General features: G+C 42.0%; 1 protein-coding gene across 9 annotated transcripts in view; it reads left to right on the top strand.

Moving 5' to 3' along the window:
- raraa (retinoic acid receptor, alpha a) overlaps window positions 1-15,330 on the top strand; it is a 530,677-nt gene that overhangs the window by 237,534 nt on the left and 277,813 nt on the right. Inside the window, exon 1 of one of the 9 annotated variants that reach the window (XM_048560471.2) lies at window positions 13,887-13,994. The exons of the other annotated variants lie outside the window; for them this stretch is intronic. The gene's annotated coding sequence lies outside the window, so the exon portion shown is untranslated. Of the gene's footprint in view, window positions 1-13,886; window positions 13,995-15,330 lie in introns of those variants that run through there. 9 annotated transcript variants of the gene reach the window in all.

Below are 15,330 nucleotides of genomic sequence, written 5' to 3'. Positions count from 1 at the left end.
ATATTGGAAGTTACAAAGAGGATAAGGAAAGATTACTGCAGTGAAGCCACAGAGGGTGTCCTGTGTGACTTTGATTAAGGTCATTGCTGCGATAAGGATGCAAGCCTAATAGCAGATATTCAAGCAAACACTTGTATTAGATATGAAAAGATGTGAGAGAGAACTTCAGTAATTTCAATAATGTGCTGGGTGAAAGCAAGATAAATATAATGAAAACATTAAAATATTTACTTTCAACCATTCTAAGTTTAGAATGAAATGTGTGCAACAAAATACACACCAAACACTTGCATATAATAATTCTCCATGAATTCTTTTACTCATTGAATGAAATGTAAAGCAAAATATACACAAAGCAGGAACTCAGTACCTGTAGCGGTATTGTTTTTGAAGCATTATTTTGATTTTTATATCAACAGAAACAGGGCTGTTGTTTTCAAAATCTTATGCTTCCTTTTTTTTAAAATTCATAATTTCTCCTGACTAGAATAAGTTCCTTGAATAGTGAGGAATACTCAGTATAAAAGTAACTCATGATGTACCAAGTGCTTGCAATATTCCATCCGTTTTTTTTTAATACATCGACATAATGTATTCTACAAGGTAGCTGTATTAGTAGATCTCTTTTTTAGTTACATCCACTTTTTGCATTCCAGGGATTCTGCTCTAGTTTTCTCAGCCCGTGAGAGCTCAATGGACAATATCCATTCCTCATATTGCTATTGAGTATCCTTGGCTTAGTTATGCACAGACTGTAAGCTACCATCCATTTCTGTTTTGGTTTTCTTTGAAATTCAACACTGCCGTTATAACAACTATGGGCAAAACTTTCCAAACTTTATTTTTTGAAAAAAAAAACAAATAGAAGCTTAATGAGAGGTGCTGTTTCTAAAGTATCTGAGAGCAGCCGAGGTGGATTACTGTCGTACAACCTTTCACTATTCCTCGGCAAGATGCCCAGGGCTAAGCTTCTCACATCTTCATCTAGCAATGAAGCACCTTCTGGTCTGTACAGAAGAGCACATCAGCCAGATTTTTTAATCGAATACATATATAGTAAATTATTTTCTAGGATTTATTCAAGACTAGATGCATAATATTTAACTAACAGTCTCATTATCTACATTTTACAATGAGTGTGTTAATTCTTAAGTGAAGTAATAAACTTCGGGCATATTATTTTGTGGAGAATTAGTTGAGAAACTAAATTTTGAGTTTCAGACTTAATACCTACTGTGTTGAGTCATGTCTAATTAAGCTTTGTTGAAAGTTGTATTTTCTTCCAAATGTGTTTGTGTCAAGCATATAAATTTAGAAAGGTTATAACTTCACAAAATGTTATTGCAGCTGAGTTTATACTGTGAGGATGTTAAGGTATCATAGATGAGGGGCAATAATAACAATGCATATGGTTTGTAGAACGTAATGGGTAAAACGCCTTGAGTTTGTAATTACATAACTGGATTATTTGTGAGATTAGTGCTTTGGTTCTGCTACAAATTGCCCAAGCTAGCAATTCTGACCCCCTTCCTGCAACTTCCTGAGACTAGTCCAGTTTGCAAGTTTGATTTCAGATTTGACCTGTGCTGTCAGAACCATAACTTGAAAAGAATTTGGGGATTTACATATACATTTTAATAAATTAAAACCTCTAACTTATTAAAGATTTAACAGTGTCTTAGGTTTGTTTAGTACATCCTCATCAATGATGTGATCTTTTAATCTTTTACTTATAAGCTCTGTGTCCAATACTACCTGCCTCACTAACACCTGAAGATAGTAGGAACTGCAGACGCTGGAGAAGCTGCGATAACAAAGTGTAGAGCTGGATGAACACAGCAGGCCAAGCAGCAAGATGTTTTGGGCCTAGACCCTTTTTCAGAAATGGGGGAGATGTAGGGGATTCTGAAATAAATAGAGAGGGGGGGGAGCAGATAGAAGATGAATAAAGGAGAAGATAGGTGGAGAGGAGACAGACAGGTCAGAGAGGCAGGAGTGGAGCCAGTAAAGGTGAGTGTAGGTGGGGAGTTAGGGAGAAGACGGTCTAGACCCTCCTTCAGAAATGGGGGAGGGGAAGGGAATTCTGAAATAAATAGGGTGGGAGGGTGAGGTGGATTGGCCTGCTGTGTTCATGCAGCTCTACACCTTGTTATCTGAGACTCTGAAAGCTTGTGATGTCTAATAAACCTGTTGGACTATAACCTGGTGTTGTGTGATTTCTGACCTTTACCACCCCAGCCCAACACTGGCACCTTCACATTATCACTAAGAGAGCACTGTAATCTGCCTAAACTGATTTGCTGGAACCTACATACCTGGCTCTGTCACCTGTCGTCTTGATTTTTCCAACTCATTCCTGGCTAGCCTCCCACATTCTACCCTCCGTAAACTTGAGGTCCACCAAAACACTGTTGCATTTGTCATTATTTGCACCAAAACCCATTCTCTCCTGTTCTTGCTGGCCTACAATGATTCTTTCTAAAGCTGTGCTTCAATTCTAAAATTCTCAATTTGTTTTCATATTCTTCCCTGACTTCACTCCTCTATTTCTGCAATCTTCTCCAGTCCCCAAACTGACCAAACTTTCTGTATTCACTTAAGCCTGGCCTCTTGAACATCTCTCTGATTTTAATTGGTCTATCACTGGTATGCTGCCTTCAATTATGAAGGCCCCAACTTCTGTATAGCCCTTTTATACCTATCTACCTTGCTTTCCCCTGTTAAGAACCCTTTTAAAATGTACTTCTTTGAGCGAGCTTTTGAAAATCTGACCTTAAAGCTCGTAATAGTTTTGTTCTGTAATACTCATTCAACATGCCTGCAGGGCTTTTTGTTGCATTAAAGGTGCTATGCAAATATTTGTTGTTTTTGGATAGTTGTATGATTGCTAGTCTGCTGAAATAGTGTAGGTAATAAACCAGAGAGAATAAAATTGAGCTCTGCTTGTTGTCCAGGCTTGAAACCTCAATGGATACTTAGTAGATGTACGGGAGCACTGCCATTATCACAGTCAGATGTAAAAACACTGAATTAGAAGTACATTGCCAGTAATTCTGCAACCTGTATTTTGTTATACTTTTCAAGTAAAATATAGGTCAAAGTTAAAATGATGAAGTGAGAAGTGCTGCATATGGCTTATTGCCACTCTTCCCTGGGATCAGTTTAGAACTGGAATTTATTTTCATGTTTTAGCAGTTACTTAGGGGAGGGGACAGTATCGACTGCCAAACGTGAAAACAAACTTTCAATACTGCATTTACATTAATGTCTGGAGTGACTCCAATGCATCTCAGTATGGATACTGCTGAGGGCAGAACTGGGATTCTGCTGAATTTACGGAACTTGGCCTTAACATATGTTTGTATGGGTTTACAAGTCAGTTGGAACACCACCTCTCTGGCATTCCCTTTTGCCTGAAAATAGGTCATGGAGATGGATGGAGGTGTTCAATCTGAATTTAGAGATTTTGGATATGAAACAGAGCTTCAGTGCCGAAACCACTTGGCTCCAGCAACATGTTTCTGGCTTTGAAATGCACAGGACAGATGTGAACATGACACTGTATGATTTGTTCCTGGTCTTTATTCATATTAAAATAGCTTATGAAAACTTATATGTGCATGGAGGGGATTTCTGCAAGATCTGACAATCTTTGAGATTATTTCTTTGTGATTCCTGTTTAAACTTAACAATAAACTGGTGAATGAGCATTATGTACTATGCATTAGGCTGCAGAAAATCTCTTGCATGCCCAGATGTGGTACAGAAAGGTTTTCCCAATTCTTAATAGGCGGTCACTGACATACATTTGCAAAGCATAAGACTTTTACTGTAACAATCAAACTAAAGCCTGTTTGGATTAGGCATTTAACAGGCAACTAATATACCAACTAAAGGAAATAAAGTTTTGCAAAAACCAACTATAGGGATTCTGTAGGGATTCTATAACTAAAGTAACCAATGTATGTATTACAAAAGCCTTGTATGCAATGCAGCACTTTTGGCAAATTTGTAGCATTACAGGAACAATCACACAGTCATTCCCAGTACTCCAGCAGTTTCACTTTCTCTTCCTCTACACCAATTTGAAACTTCCAATCACTTTCAACAAATATTCTACCCCTCATTATCTCTCCTACTCCTTATTCAAGTTTTTCAATTACTACTAGAATGACTGTCAATTTTATAAATCTTTAAGAGCCCTATCTATTCTGTTCCTTTCTTTACCAAACTGAAACTGGACTCTCTATAGCATTCTGTTTGGTCGTTAACAAACAAAAATAATTTTACTGTACTCGCATATGTACAGCTCCTTTGTTTCTTCATTTCAGACTTAGGTTGTCCTTTTTCTGATATACTGTAAAATGTGTTAAGGCAGTCACTCTTAATTCAATGAGTTTCTGTTTGACTTTCTCTCCTCTTTGCAAGCAGATCACGTCACCAAACTGATGTGTTTATCATGACGTCAGCAAACCCTTTTCAGAGTGTTCTGTGACACCTTAAGTCAAAGGGGACCTTTCAAAACATAATTGGCTTGTGAAGTTCAGTATTTGTGACATTTTAGAATTAACTTATTGTAACCGCTCAGTGTTTCCTTTGCTCTTTGAGACTTGGTGCTATGTTAGGTTTCTTAGGTTGTAACGTTCTACAGAGAAAATCCTCCTTGAGCATGAAAAGCCATAGCAATAAATGTCTGTGCATTTGCTTCCACATGCCATGTGAATTTTGTTGTCAGCACCATCCTTTCTCAAATCAATACTGAACTTCAAATTTGAGGCTCTGTGTTTGCATTCATGGTCGTGAAAGATCCAAGTTGTGCCAAAGATTCAAGCATAACAGCCTATATGCACTGGATGATTTGTTGTGTATATGTGACAGATGACTGCAGCATCTCTCTGTATTCTAGATAATTGTCACCTGCTCAAAGAGTGGAAAGTTGGCACCTCAAACAAGCAGCATTCTAATGACTTCCATGTGTTTAACACAGTATGCGCAAAGTTGAGTATTTTTCAATTTTTAGTTTTTTAAACCTGCATTTTTATCAGCTGCCCTACTGACTTAATGGGTAAATGTGTTCCCTGGTGTTATATTGATCCATTTAGATCAAAAGGTCCCTGGTTTGATCTTCAGTCTGTGCTGAATTAGCTGACATCATCTGGAGCAGCTTGGAACCTACAATCCTCCTTGAGCGCCTCTGGTCTGGATATAGAAATAAATCAGCCAGCACTTCCACTCTTGATTGCATCCAGTGATTTTTAATAGAAAGCGTGTCCGAGCATTACCAATTTCATAACTTACATTTCACAAAATAAGTATCTTAAGATATCAGAGAAGAGAGACTAAATAATAGAAATTTTGTTTCAAAAGATTCTTGATCTGGTGGAAGGCTTCTTTATGCTGGTATAGATTACAAATAAATTAAGCCTATCACCAAGAGTCGGACGTTTCACACGAAGCCACATGATGACATGTTTGATTACGCTGCAGGTTGTTTTTGTTTTAGCAAGATACCGGCAGCACTGATAGGAGTTATGTTTTCTAACTTTTCTCTATTCCATCTGCAATGTTGGTCATCGTGACATCTTACTTCTCCATGCAAATTGGGAAGAAATATCTTTCAACATTTTCTTTAGCATAGACAATTATCTGTATTCCATTTCTCTCAGATGTACAGCTCAAATAAAGTTTCCGTGCTTTATATACTTGGGGATATGTCTACACTTGGTTTACTGAATGGTTTCCTGTGTAAATTGGTAGAAACACTCTATACAATTGGTATAAATCAGATAGTGAACTCTTAATAGTTTATGGAGGCATTTATTGGGCAGCACGGTGGCTCAGTGGTTAGCATTTTAGCCTCACAGCGTCAGGGACCTGGGTTCGAATCCAGCGCCAGGTAACTGTCTGTGTGGAGTTTGCACATTCTCCCCGTGTCTCCGTGGGTGTCCTCCAGGTGCTCCGGTTTCCTCCCACAGTCCAAAGATGTGCAGGTTAGGTGGATTGGCCATGCTAAATTGCCCATAGTGTTCAAGGGTGTGTGGGTTGTAAGGGGATGGGTTTGGGTGGGATGCTCCAAGGGCCGGTGTGGACTTGTTGGGCCGAAGGGTCTGTTTCCACACTGTAGGGAATCTAATCTAATCAAAATCTTGTTGTATATAATCTCATAGTGAAGGTGCCCCTTATTGTGAATTACTTTTAATGACTGAATATGAATCATGTGAATACAGTTCTGGAGAAATGTTAAAAACTTACTCATACGTAAATCCTGAGCCTCGTTCAGCAAGGATAATGGCAGAGACGCTAGAATTATCCTAAGTGCCTGTAAATCAAGGATTGGGAAGTCAGTCAGAACTGCTGTTCCAGTGATATGTTTAACACCCCAGCCTGAAAATGCAGAAGTGCAAACAGGATCAGTTTTGGCAGAAATATCCCTGTGGTTAAGCAGTGTCCTGCCACTCAGTGTGAAGCCCCACATTCAAATAGGGTTCAAATTTTGACTATACAGCAGCAAAAGAGCTTTCATTTATATGGTGCCATTAATGCCGTCATTATGCCTGAAGAGAAGGAGTGACTACATTTATTCATCTATCATGCCATTGGTAGCTTGCTGGACCTCAGAGTGATACTAAGAAGCAAAGACCAGAACATCAATTTCTGTGTTACTTATTTGAAGAATGCTCCAATTATTCTAACTGAGCAAGCATCTGGAAACTATCTACAAAAGGTTGTTGAGAAAATACTGCATGTTTCTGACAAAACTTGCCCCGAGGCAGGCATATCTGATCAGTATCACAATCCCCATTGCGTTAATTGTCTTTAAAATTCATTTTCCCCCTCATGGGTTTCCTTGGTATTAAAACATCCTCCACTGCTGTCTCTAAGTGGTCCTCTATGTTTGAATAACATTTCAGGGTGTTACAGGTGAGCCTGCTTAAAGTTATTGCCCACTGTCAGACCTTCATGTACTTTCCACCATGGATTATTGTACAATATGAGAAGAAATGTTGAAAACCCTAGCTAGTTTCCTATCCCGAAACCAGGAATGTGGAAGCAAGTAGTAAAGCCTCTGCCACCTCTCCAGTAGATAATGGATATTCGGTACACAAAGGGATCAACACAGGTTCCTTTCAGATTTCTTTGACTTAATTGTATTCATAGTGTATGCTAACATATTTTTGATGGGATTAATGTCAAGCCTGAGTGTGATGGTCTAATTTGAGTAGATTTTTGAAGAGTTCATGGCATTCTGTCATTCTACATGACAGTTTGATTCTATAGGTGTAATATTAAGTTAACTATCCAGACAGGAGATCAAGCTGACCACTTTGAAAACTAGCTTTACTCTACACCTGCATTTGTTAATCACTGACATTGTAATGTAGTTTTCAACACTATTTTAGATTCCTGCTGGATAAGTCAGCTTAATATTGCTGTCAACGTAATATTTTAACTGCTTTATAACCCATACACTCATGCAGAGTTAAATTAGGGACCGTCTATGTCTAGTACATTTTTTGAGACTGTAGTATTGTCCATGCTACCTCTCTATATTTTTAAGAGGCTGTGACTTATCTACCACTCTATAGAAGATATTGACATTATTTATTGAGCTGATTTCTAAGGGAGTAATCTTGTTAGAGAGATGATGTTGTAAACTATTAAAGAGCCCACAATTGTCCAGAGGCTACTTAACAGTGTTTCATGGCAGCATAGTTAAAGTTGTCTTGCAGTTTTTTAAAAAAAAATGAAGCTGTTCATGGATGTAAAACTCTCAACCTGTATTTCATGTGTTCCTTCACTTTTCTTTTACTAGCACATGATTACTTTCTATCAGAGCAAGGTTCAAACAAATGTCAGGGCACTTTAAAGACCAGTCTCAGAAAGAGCAAGCAATGCTGTGAACAGCTTCTGAATAGGGTGATGAAAGAGGAAAATGCCTGATCTAATTTGGAAGGTCTTACTACTTCTTAATACAGATATTCTTCCATGAGCTGGACTCTACAGTGTGAACAAGTCGCGTTCCCAGCAGCATTATACCTTACTATTATCGTTTGGTTAGATGAACTAAATTTTGGAAAGAGGTCTTTCTCAATTGTATGTATGTTGTATCCTCTCCCAGTAATCTTTTTTACAATACACACTTGATTGTACATAGGAACAACACACACAAGGTCATAAAGGTCCATTGTTCAGTGGCTGTTCTAACACTGAAACCACTTTTGAGAAGAACTCGAAATATGATAAGCAACTGTGGTATGAACATGCTGGATCCCTCTGCTGTATAAACTGCTACTCATGCTGAACATAGCTGCTACCAGCCTCTCTCAGTGTAGGAAACTATAGGACCTCCTTGGTCTAGTGTGGCAGAGGAAGATCACTTCCTGGTCTAACGAGAAGAGCCTCTTGTAGTTAGCAAGATATAGTTTGTTGCATGTTAGAAATTGGTTACAGCCTACATTGTTATGATTGACTTTGTCAGAGTGACAATGAGAAGAACTAGACATTAGTTCGCCGACGGAACCCCGCCCACGGCCGACGGAACCCCGCCCACGGCTGACGCCGACGGAACCCCCGCCGACGGAACCCCGCCCACGGCCGACGACCTCATCGCTCCGCCCACAACCTCCACAGCCAGCAACCCCAGAGGAGACAGCCACACTGAACCCTGCCGCATCTTCACCATCCCCCCAGACCTCCCACTGACTGAGGACAAACGGTCAGTCCTTAGTAAGGGGCTCACCTTTGTCCCCCTACAACCACACATCAACCAATACCAGTCACGATTGGACATACAACAGTTTTTCCGCCGCCTTTGCCTTGACGCCTACTTCTTCAACCGGGAGCCCAACCCTCCCTCCACTGACCCCTTCACCCGGTTCCAACATAAGTCCTCCTCCTGGACACCACCCCCAGGCCTCCTACCCTCCCTCGACCTCTTCATCTCTAACTGCCGTCGAGACATTAACCACCTCAACCTCTCCACCCCTCTCACCCACTCCAACCTCTCCCTGCAGAACGGGCAGCCCTCCGCTCCCTCCCCTCCAACCCCAACCTCACCATCAAACCCGCAGACAAGGGTGGCGCAGTGGTAAAATGGCACACTGACCTCTACATCGCCGAGGCCAGATGCCAACTCTCCGACACCACCTCCAACCGCCCCCTCGATCATGACCCCACACCCGAGCACCAAACCATCATCTCCAACACCATTCATGACCTCATCACCTCAGGGCACCTCCCACCCACAGCCTCCAACCTCATCGTTCCCCAACCCTGCACGGCCCGTTTCTATCTCCTTCCCAAAATCCACAAACCTGCCTGCCCTGGTCGACCCATCATCTCAGCCTGCTCCTGCCCCACCGAACTCATCTCCACCTACCTGGACTCCATTTTCTCCCCTTTGGTCCAGGATCTGCCTACCTACGTCCGTGACACCACCCACGCCCTCCACCTCCTCCAGGACTTCCAATTCCCTGGCCCCCAACACCTCATCTTCACCATGGATGTCCAGTCCCTATACACCTGTATTCCGCATGCAGATGGCCTCAAGGCCCTCCGCTTCTTCCTGTCCCGCAGGCCCGACCAGTCCCCCTCCACCGACACCCTCATCCACCTAGCCGAACTCGTCCTCACACTCAACAACTTCTCTTTTGACTCCTCCCACTTCCTACAGACTAAGGGAGTGGCCATGGGCATCCGCATGGGGCCCAGCTATGCCTGCCTCTTTGTAGGTTATGTGGAACAGTCCCTCTTCCGCACCTACACAGGCCCAAAACCGCACCTGTTCCTCCGTTACATTGATGACTGTATCGGCGCCACCTCTTGCTCCCCAGAGGATCTCGAACAGTTTATCCACTTCACCAACACCTTCCACCCCAACCTTCAGTTCACCTGGGCCATCTCCAGCACATCCCTCACCTTCCTGGACCTCTCAGTCTCCATCTCAGGCAACCAGCTTGTAACTGATGTCCATTTCAAGCCCACCGACTCCCACAGCTACCTAGAATACACCTCCTCCCACCCACCGTCCTGCAAAAATTCCATCCCCTATTCCCAATTCCTCCGCCTCCGCCGCATCTGCTCCCACGATAAGACATTCCACTCCCGCACATCCCAGATGTCCAAGTTCTTCATGGACCGCAAATTTCCCCCCACAGTGATCGAGAACGCCCTTGACCGCGTCTCCCGCATTTCCCGCAACACATCCCTCACACCCCGCCCCCGCCACAACCGCCCTAAGAGGATCCCCCTCGTTCTCACACACCACCCCACCAACCTCCGGATACAACGCATCATCCTCCGACACTTCCGCCATCTACAATCCGACCCCACCAGCCAAGACATTTTTCCATCCCCACCCTTGTCTGCTTTCCGGAGAGACCACTCTCTCCGTGACTCCCTTGTTCGCTCCACACTGCCCTCCAACCCACCACACCCGGCACCTTCCCCTGCAACCGCAGGAAATGCTACACTTGCCCCCACACCTCCTCCCTCACCCCTATCCCAGGCCCCAAGATAACATTCCACATTAAGCAGAGGTTCACGTGCACATCTGCTAATGTGGTATACTGCATCCACTGTACCCGGTGTGGCTTCCTCAACATTGGGGAAACCAAGCGGAGGCTTGGGGACCGCTTTGCAGAACACCTCCGCTCAGTTCGCAACAAACAACTGCACCTCCCAGTCGCAAACCATTTCCACTCCCCCTCCCATTCTTTAGATGACATGTCCATCATGGGCCTCCTGCAGTGCCACGATGATGCCACCCGTAGGTTGTAGGAACAGCAACTCATATTCCACCTGGGAACCCTGCAGCCTAATGGTATCAATGTGGACTTCACCAGTTTCAAAATCTCCCCTTCCCCTACTGCATCCCTAAACCAGCCTAGTTCGTCCCTTCCCCCCACTGCACCACACAACCAGCCCAGCTCTTCCCCTCCACACACTGCATTCGAAAACCAGTCCAACCTGTCTCTGCCTCCCTAACCTGTTCTTCCTCTCACCCATCCCTTCCTCCCACCCCAAGCCGCACCCCCATCTACCTACTAACCTCATCCCACCTCCTTGACCTGTCCGTCTTCCCTGGACTGACCTATCCCCTCCCTACCTCCCCACTTATACTCTCTCCACCTATCTTCTTTTCTCTCCATCTTCGGTCCGCCTCCCCCTCTCTCCCTATTTATTCCAGAACCCTCTCCCCATCCCCCTCTCTGATGAAGGGTCTAGGCCCGAAACGTCAGCTTTTGTGCTCCTGAGATGCTGCTTGGCCTGCTGTGTTCATCCAGCCTCATATTTTATTATCTTGGATTCTCCAGCATCTGCAGTTCCCATTATCTCTCTCTAGACATTAGTTCTCTCTGCTTTGAGAATCAAAGCCGTTCTGGCCATATGATGACACCATAGTGGTGGTGCTTATGGCACTCCTCAGTATTCGTCCTTTCAGACCCAAAAGCAACAACAAACATTTGAATTCAAAATCAGTGGAGAGTTTGTACTGCTGGTGCCTATAATGCAAGTGTCGTGTAGGCAGTGCCAACCTTGTGCAAATCTGTTTGGTGTAGCAGTGGCTCTTCCTTGAAGCCCACTTTAATAAATCCAGCAAGTTTATGTTGGATTTGCCTTTGGCCACATGAAACCTGCATTTCAGGAACCAGCACTTCAATCACGAGTCATGATCATAATATTGGTTTAAAGCCAATGTTGTAACAGCTATTGTTGGGATGGCCTAGTTCTACTTGTTTCCCAAGTTCTGCCTTGGACCATTTCTAAATTTTGGAGCATTTGTTTTGTTTTGCCATCAGAAAAGCTTTTCTGTGATCTTTGTGCAGTGGGAGGTATGACACAATGCACATCGCAGAGATTGACAGGATAGTCTCTGTCAACACAACATGTGAAGTGTTTAAGAACTAATTGCTTTCAAAATTGAAGCCACATGTATCATTTTAATATCACATTAGAGAACATTGCATTTTAACAATGTTTCTGCTCATTTATCACAATTATGAATAATTATAGTGGTTTCACATTACCCCAGCAGGGAATAACAAATTTGCCTTGTGCCATTCTAAAGTGAGGCCTTTGTGACTGTCAAGTCTTGATCTCACAGAGACATTTTTAAGGATCAGCAGTAGTCGTGGCCTTTGTATTTGTGTTAACATAGGAAGAAACTGGATTCCATTGCATTTGTTGGTGTTTAAAATTTACATGGGTACTATTTTGAAAAATCATTAAAGCTAAAGTGTTCTCAAGCTCAAAGCTTCTCTAATAAACACATAGGTACAGTATAACCTACTGCATAGCATCAGTACAGTGCAACATTGTGATATTGCCCCAAATGAGAACAGTGACTATGTTTCAAAAAGATTCTGCATTAACTGAAATATCCTAAGGTTTTAAAAAGAGCTACGTTATTGCAAGACTTTTTTTTTGTTCTCACTGAGGGATCTCAATGACTGTTTACGGAATTGCAATAGACACAAGAGAGAAGCTGAACGATTTGAGTGCTGAATTTACAGGTGTTTTGATAGGCATGTAATGAGCATTTTAAAAGCCATAGCATCTATGTTGCCGCTAAACAGCTGTTTCTTCAATGCAAAATGAAAGGTTATATTTGACGGGGTTTGGGGGGAGAGCAAATACAGTCAAGGATCCTCGCAGTTCTCTGGACTGCACCAAGTTCTTGTTTATTTTGTTTCGGATATTGCTGAAGGTTGTGTTTGAGCAAGCAATGGTAGAACTTGCTTGGCACTGTTAGCCTTTTTATCCATAAACTTAAAAATGTATTTTTAAAGATCACAGGTTTGTATCATTGAGTTATCTGACTGAAAATAACTTGTATAAATCCAGATTGCATGTGTTAATATTCTTTGAGTATGTAAGAATCAGATGCTTCTAATAGTCCTAATAGTCATTTCCACCATGAAAAACTGCAGCAAGTATTCTTAGGCTCTTGGGGAGAGGGAAGGGCAGCTATAGCAATATGTAGTCACAATACAGATGACTCAAACTAGCAGTTAGTGCAGGAGGAAAAAATCTATTCTAGCAGACTGTGCTGAAGAGATAAAATCACATTAACAGCGACAAATGTATTTATTGACCAAAAAAAAGGCTAATCTGTTACACAGCTGGTTCCACTCTGGAGTACTTCTGCATGGTCCCACAGAAACCTATCTGAACACAAGAAAGACAACTCTGAAACAAGCCAAAGATGGTTTCATTGCAATATTTCCTTGTGGCATTTAGATATCAATAAATGGTGTAGGGGGAGCGTCTGACTCTCATTCTTGCACAATATACGTATATATCAGAATATGAGGTGCAGTGGTTAAAAACCTAATTTTTGTGACTAATTGAATATTCTGTCCAATAAAATTAATGGTCAGGAAATCAAGTGGACTGCCAACAGACATAAGTATAAGAGACAGAACACAAGTTCAAACTAGTGAAAAAAGATCATTAACTATTTCCCACAAGGAATAATCAAGTAGATCAAATAATCAAGTAATCAACCCTAGATTCATAGAAGTAGTAATCAGATGCCATAGTCTGGTGACTATGATGGATGAACTAAGATGGACTGAAAGGCTTCCCTAATGTATAATTTTGTTGTAAATCTCCATGCCCTTATTCTGAAATGCAATTCTATTGCACAAAACCATGTGCCTATGAGTGAATTCTTATAACTTACGTCATGAATGGCTAATGACAGAACTGTGGTGTAAATTGTTCCCTTCAACTAAAGAGGATGATTGATGAAAAAATCCAAACAGCAAAATTGGATGGACACCAGTAAGTGGTTTGAGAAAGAGGAAGTGGAAAAAAGATGTGGTCTAAAGCACTGAAGAAGTAGCTTTAACCACAGTCTTATTTTGCATACCAATTTTGACATAAAGTCAAGCCAGTAGCTGCAAAGCTTTGCATTCCTATGACAACAAACCAGGGTAAACTGATTTTATTGCATTCCTCGGTCAAAGTTGCTTTGAGTGTAAGTTCAGGTGAGTGATGCATTGCTCCAGTTTCTTGCAGGTTAGCTGACCATTGTCATATCCTCGTGGCATAGTTCCAGCTGTTTGTTCAGGAGAAACTTAGTGTCAGTGCATATAATCATAATCTTCCTTGCTTTTCAAGTTCGGGCTCCTCTTCTGTGCAGTCATCTTGTGTTTCAATCAAGGCTAATTGCTAGTTTCCTAGATAAATCCAAGGACTGGAATGCCCATGTTCCACATTCTTTCATCTCTCGCTGTTCTTCATGATTTTGATAATTGGCTGCTGATTGCAGAGATGAGGCATTTCCCAGTTCCACAAACTGAACTGTACTCTGAAAAATTTATTATTTTCACCCCAGAGTGATGGCATTCCTTGGGCGGTGAACTGGCAAAACTGGAATGAGACCAGAAGCTACTGGCTGCATTTGCACGCTGGCTCTGTGCATTAACATTGCTTGAAAGATTAATTGTAAAAATGAACTGGAAACGTCACCCAGCTCTCATCTCTCACACCACTCCATCTCTTGCTCCCTATGTCTCCTCCAAGCCATCTTCCTACCACCTCACATCCTGTACGTCAGTCTATCCATCCCCACCAAACCTTAAAACCCTTTATACTATCTTCTGCCACACTCTCCCCATCACCAATATGGGCCCAACGCCACCCTACCCTATGATCATTGCCCTTCATAGCACCTATGCTAACCTAGGATCCTATACTCAGCACCCTAGTCATTTGTAGCCCCAAGTCAACATTGTGTTAACTTACCCGGCACCCATTGTCCTCGCCTTCCATGCCCACTCACATAGAACAACCACGAGCAAACCTCAGCAGCCATACTAATGTTGTTTTGCCTGTTGATGTCACTATTTTAAAAATCAACACAAGTTCAACAATTTGCTGACAGCCTGGACAATTCTTTGAGTTCTGTGATCATTTTGATGAATTTATGCGTAATTGGTGCATATTCTGGTTTCTTTATGCAATTTTCAATGGTATCATCCTCCCTTCCCCACCTTAAACGAGCACCTTTTGCCCTTAAGGCTTACCTGACCTAGTATAAGACCCCACCCCTCCTCCAGTACTCTGGGGCCACCTGAAAACCCTCTCCCACAAAATGTCCCAGGACCATGGGCCTGGGCCTTGGTATTGTTAAATCACTATATACTGCTTTGTTATATATTTATACCTTTCAAATTTGTTTTGTTATAAAATTATATTCTTTTCACATTAAACTTGAAACCACCAGTTCTTCTTTTATTAGCCTACTGTCAAGAAATACCCTGTCCAGGCTAGTTTGTGAAACAAGAAAAAATTGGAAAAATTGGACTGTTTATTTTTAAA

The sequence above is a fragment of the Stegostoma tigrinum genome, chromosome 31 (genome assembly GCF_030684315.1).
Source record: "Stegostoma tigrinum isolate sSteTig4 chromosome 31, sSteTig4.hap1, whole genome shotgun sequence".
Lineage (NCBI taxonomy): Eukaryota > Metazoa > Chordata > Chondrichthyes > Orectolobiformes > Stegostomatidae > Stegostoma > Stegostoma tigrinum.
The sequence above is the reverse complement of the archived record's forward strand: the minus strand, read 5'-3'. Positions and strand labels throughout refer to the sequence as shown.